This window comes from Garra rufa, unplaced genomic scaffold (assembly GCF_049309525.1).
Source record: "Garra rufa unplaced genomic scaffold, GarRuf1.0 hap1_unplaced_013, whole genome shotgun sequence".
NCBI classification, from domain to species: domain Eukaryota; kingdom Metazoa; phylum Chordata; class Actinopteri; order Cypriniformes; family Cyprinidae; genus Garra; species Garra rufa.
The window spans coordinates 516,003-521,002 of record NW_027394288.1 but is presented as its reverse complement, the minus strand read 5'-3'; the positions used below and the strand labels follow the sequence as shown (position 1 = coordinate 521,002).

Sequence of the window (5,000 nt, the reverse complement as noted above, 5' to 3'; positions counted from 1 at the left end):
CATTCATTTAACCACTAGTCATCTCTCACAGTTAAATCTGACCCCATTTTAGTCTTGTAACTCGGCTGATAAGGCCGATTGTTACACTTTTATGGGAGACCGCCTGGGAATACCAGGTGCTGTAAGCTTTTGCCTTTTCTTCACTATTTATATAATATGCTGGCTTTTACGGAGGCTGATCTTTAAATAGCCCACTTTTTGGAGCAGCCCTCGCTTATGGCCATACCGCGCTGAGAGCGCCCGATCTCGTCTGATCTCGGAAGCTAAGCAGCGTCGGGCCTGGTTAGTACTTGGATGGGAGACCGCCTGGGAATACCAGGTGCTGTAAGCTTTTGCCTTTTCTTCACTATTTATATAATATGCTGGCTTTTACGGAGGCTGATCTTTAAATAGCCCACTTTTTGGAGCAGCCCTCGCTTATGGCCATACCGCGCTGAGAGCGCCCGATCTCGTCTGATCTCGGAAGCTAAGCAGCGTCGGGCCTGGTTAGTACTTGGATGGGAGACCGCCTGGGAATACCAGGTGCTGTAAGCTTTTGCCTTTTCTTCACTATTTATATAATATGCTGGCTTTTAGAAAGACGTGTTTTACCGCTCTATTTATTACAATCATTTACATGTATTATAGAGTTTTAAGTGTTTTACATGTTTTTTAGGCCATTTTATTACTCTTAACATTTTAAGTGTATGTGTCTTTAATAAATGGATGGTTGGCCTGTCATGTGACTAGACACATGACAGGAAGCAGGAAGTACAACTGTATAAGAGAGCAGCATGACAAACAAAGGACAGTCACCAAACTGTTGGATTGAGGAGTTGCTAATTTTAGAGCTCACCTTTCCATTCACCACCTGCAAACTTTGGATTACACTTTCTGTGGATTGTATATACACTGGTGGACACTCACATTGGACTTATCAACACACTGGGGTTCTTGGACTGTTTTTAGGGTATGGACAAATGAACTGTATTCTTTTAACAGAGTTTACCTGTTTTTAGGGTATGGACAAATGAACTGTATTCTTTTAACAGAGTTTACCTAGTTTTATCGTGTTGTTTTAAAGTCTTTTATGTGAACCTTGTAAATACACCAAATCTATTTAAACCAATTTTCTTTTATGTCTCATTCATTTAACCACTAGTCATCTCTCACAGTTAAATCTGACCCCATTTTAGTCTTGTAACTCGGCTGATAAGGCCGATTGTTACACTTTTATGGGAGACCGCCTGGGAATACCAGGTGCTGTAAGCTTTTGCCTTTTCTTCACTATTTATATAATATGCTGGCTTTTACGGAGGCTGATCTTTAAATAGCCCACTTTTTGGAGCAGCCCTCGCTTATGGCCATACCGCGCTGAGAGCGCCCGATCTCGTCTGATCTCGGAAGCTAAGCAGCGTCGGGCCTGGTTAGTACTTGGATGGGAGACCGCCTGGGAATACCAGGTGCTGTAAGCTTTTGCCTTTTCTTCACTATTTATATAATATGCTGGCTTTTACGGAGGCTGATCTTTAAATAGCCCACTTTTTGGAGCAGCCCTCGCTTATGGCCATACCGCGCTGAGAGCGCCCGATCTCGTCTGATCTCGGAAGCTAAGCAGCGTCGGGCCTGGTTAGTACTTGGATGGGAGACCGCCTGGGAATACCAGGTGCTGTAAGCTTTTGCCTTTTCTTCACTATTTATATAATATGCTGGCTTTTAGAAAGACGTGTTTTACCGCTCTATTTATTACAATCATTTACATGTATTATAGAGTTTTAAGTGTTTTACATGTTTTTTAGGCCATTTTATTACTCTTAACATTTTAAGTGTATGTGTCTTTAATAAATGGATGGTTGGCCTGTCATGTGACTAGACACATGACAGGAAGCAGGAAGTACAACTGTATAAGAGAGCAGCATGACAAACAAAGGACAGTCACCAAACTGTTGGATTGAGGAGTTGCTAATTTTAGAGCTCACCTTTCCATTCACCACCTGCAAACTTTGGATTACACTTTCTGTGGATTGTATATACACTGGTGGACACTCACATTGGACTTATCAACACACTGGGGTTCTTGGACTGTTTTTAGGGTATGGACAAATGAACTGTATTCTTTTAACAGAGTTTACCTGTTTTTAGGGTATGGACAAATGAACTGTATTCTTTTAACAGAGTTTACCTAGTTTTATCGTGTTGTTTTAAAGTCTTTTATGTGAACCTTGTAAATACACCAAATCTATTTAAACCAATTTTCTTTTATGTCTCATTCTTTTAACCACTAGTCATCTCTCACAGTTAAATCTGACCCCATTTTAGTCTTGTAACTCGGCTGATAAGGCCGATTGTTACACTTTTATGGGAGACCGCCTGGGAATACCAGGTGCTGTAAGCTTTTGCCTTTTCTTCACTATTTATATAATATGCTGGCTTTTACGGAGGCTGATCTTTAAATAGCCCACTTTTTGGAGCAGCCCTCGCTTATGGCCATACCGCGCTGAGAGCGCCCGATCTCGTCTGATCTCGGAAGCTAAGCAGCGTCGGGCCTGGTTAGTACTTGGATGGGAGACCGCCTGGGAATACCAGGTGCTGTAAGCTTTTGCCTTTTCTTCACTATTTATATAATATGCTGGCTTTTAGAAAGACGTGTTTTACCGCTCTATTTATTACAATCATTTACATGTATTATAGAGTTTTAAGTGTTTTACATGTTTTTTAGGCCATTTTATTACTCTTAACATTTTAAGTGTATGTGTCTTTAATAAATGGATGGTTGGCCTGTCATGTGACTAGACACATGACAGGAAGCAGGAAGTACAACTGTATAAGAAAGCAGCATGACAAACAAAGGACAGTCACCAAACTGTTGGATTGAGGAGTTGCTAATTTTAGAGCTCACCTTTCCATTCACCACCTGCAAACTTTGGATTACACTTTCTGTGGATTGTATATACACTGGTGGACACTCACAGTGGACTTATCAACACACTGGGGTTCTTGGTCTGTTTTTAGGGTATGGACAAATGAACTGTATTCTTTTAACAGAGTTTACCTGTTTTTAGGGTATGGACAAATGAACTGTATTCTTTTAACAGAGTTTACCTAGTTTTATCGTGTTGTTTTAAAGTCTTTTATGTGAACCTTGTAAATACACCAAATCTATTTAAACCAATTTTCTTTTTTGTCTCATTCTTTTAACCACTAGTCATCTCTCACAGTTAAATCTGACCCCATTTTAGTCTTGTAACTCGGCTGATAAGGCCGATTGTTACACTTTTATGGGAGACCGCCTGGGAATACCAGGTGCTGTAAGCTTTTGCCTTTTCTTCACTATTTATATAATATGCTGGCTTTTACGGAGGCTGATCTTTAAATAGCCCACTTTTTGGAGCAGCCCTCGCTTATGGCCATACCGCGCTGAGAGCGCCCGATCTCGTCTGATCTCGGAAGCTAAGCAGCGTCGGGCCTGGTTAGTACTTGGATGGGAGACCGCCTGGGAATACCAGGTGCTGAAAGCTTTTGCCTTTTCTTCACTATTTATATAATATGCTGGCTTTTAGAAAGACGTGTTTTACCGCTCTATTTATTACAATCATTTACATGTATTATAGAGTTTTAAGTGTTTTACATGTTTTTTAGGCCATTTTATTACTCTTAACATTTTAAGTGTATGTGTCTTTAATAAATGGATGGTTGGCCTGTCATGTGACTAGACACATGACAGGAAGCAGGAAGTACAACTGTATAAGAGAGCAGCATGACAAACAAAGGACAGTCACCAAACTGTTGGATTGAGGAGTTGCTTATTTTAGAGCTCACCTTTCCATTCACCACCTGCAAACTTTGGATTACACTTTCTGTGGATTGTATATACACTGGTGGTCACTCACATTGGACTTATCAACACACTGGGGTTCTTGGACTGTTTTTAGGGTATGGACAAATGAACTGTATTCTTTTAACAGAGTTTACCTGTTTTTAGGGTATGGACAAATGAACTGTATTCTTTTAACAGAGTTTACCTAGTTTTATCGTGTTGTTTTAAAGTCTTTTATGTGAACCTTGTAAATACACCAAATCTATTTAAACCAATTTTCTTTTATGTCTCATTCTTTTAACCACTAGTCATCTCTCACAGTTAAATCTGACCCCATTTTAGTCTTGTAACTCGGCTGATAAGGCCGATTGTTACACTTTTATGGGAGACCGCCTGGGAATACCAGGTGCTGTAAGCTTTTGCCTTTTCTTCACTATTTATATAATATGCTGGCTTTTACGGAGGCTGATCTTTAAATAGCCCACTTTTTGGAGCAGCCCTCGCTTATGGCCATACCGCGCTGAGAGCGCCCGATCTCGTCTGATCTCGGAAGCTAAGCAGCGTCGGGCCTGGTTAGTACTTGGATGGGAGACCGCCTGGGAATACCAGGTGCTGTAAGCTTTTGCCTTTTCTTCACTATTTATATAATATGCTGGCTTTTACGGAGGCTGATCTTTAAATAGCCCACTTTTTGGAGCAGCCCTCGCTTATGGCCATACCGCGCTGAGAGCGCCCGATCTCGTCTGATCTCGGAAGCTAAGCAGCGTCGGGCCTGGTTAGTACTTGGATGGGAGACCGCCTGGGAATACCAGGTGCTGTAATCTTTTGCCTTTTCTTCACTATTTATATAATATGCTGGCTTTTAGAAAGACGTGTTTTACCGCTCTATTTATTACAATCATTTACATGTATTATAGAGTTTTAAGTGTTTTACATGTTTTTTAGGCCATTTTATTACTCTTAACATTTTAAGTGTATGTGTCTTTAATAAATGGATGGTTGGCCTGTCATGTGACTAGACACATGACAGGAAGCAGGAAGTACAACTGTATAAGAAAGCAGCATGACAAACAAAGGACAGTCACCAAACTGTTGGATTGAGGAGTTGCTAATTTTAGAGCTCACCTTTCCATTCACCACCTGCAAACTTTGGATTACACTTTCTGTGGATTGTATATACACTGGTGGACACTCACAGTGGACT

At 40.8% G+C, this 5,000-nt stretch overlaps 8 non-coding genes across 8 annotated transcripts; all 8 read left to right on the top strand.

Moving 5' to 3' along the window:
- Positions 1 to 212: 212 nt before the first annotated feature.
- LOC141314947 (5S ribosomal RNA) lies at positions 213 to 331 on the top strand. The gene has a single exon (XR_012350491.1). It is a non-coding gene; the product is annotated as a 5S ribosomal RNA (ribosomal RNA).
- An 84-nt stretch (positions 332 to 415) lies between these two features.
- Positions 416 to 534, top strand: LOC141314946 (5S ribosomal RNA). Its single transcript, XR_012350490.1, has one exon. It is a non-coding gene; the product is annotated as a 5S ribosomal RNA (ribosomal RNA).
- An 801-nt stretch (positions 535 to 1,335) lies between these two features.
- LOC141314945 (5S ribosomal RNA) lies at positions 1,336 to 1,454 on the top strand. The gene has a single exon (XR_012350489.1). It is a non-coding gene; the product is annotated as a 5S ribosomal RNA (ribosomal RNA).
- An 84-nt stretch (positions 1,455 to 1,538) lies between these two features.
- On the top strand, positions 1,539 to 1,657 carry LOC141314944 (5S ribosomal RNA). The gene has a single exon (XR_012350487.1). It is a non-coding gene; the product is annotated as a 5S ribosomal RNA (ribosomal RNA).
- An 801-nt stretch (positions 1,658 to 2,458) lies between these two features.
- LOC141314943 (5S ribosomal RNA) lies at positions 2,459 to 2,577 on the top strand. Its single transcript, XR_012350486.1, has one exon. It is a non-coding gene; the product is annotated as a 5S ribosomal RNA (ribosomal RNA).
- An 801-nt stretch (positions 2,578 to 3,378) lies between these two features.
- On the top strand, positions 3,379 to 3,497 carry LOC141315108 (5S ribosomal RNA). The gene has a single exon (XR_012350650.1). It is a non-coding gene; the product is annotated as a 5S ribosomal RNA (ribosomal RNA).
- An 801-nt stretch (positions 3,498 to 4,298) lies between these two features.
- On the top strand, positions 4,299 to 4,417 carry LOC141314942 (5S ribosomal RNA). The gene has a single exon (XR_012350485.1). It is a non-coding gene; the product is annotated as a 5S ribosomal RNA (ribosomal RNA).
- An 84-nt stretch (positions 4,418 to 4,501) lies between these two features.
- On the top strand, positions 4,502 to 4,620 carry LOC141315007 (5S ribosomal RNA). The gene has a single exon (XR_012350550.1). It is a non-coding gene; the product is annotated as a 5S ribosomal RNA (ribosomal RNA).
- The last annotated feature ends 380 nt before the right edge of the window (positions 4,621 to 5,000 follow it).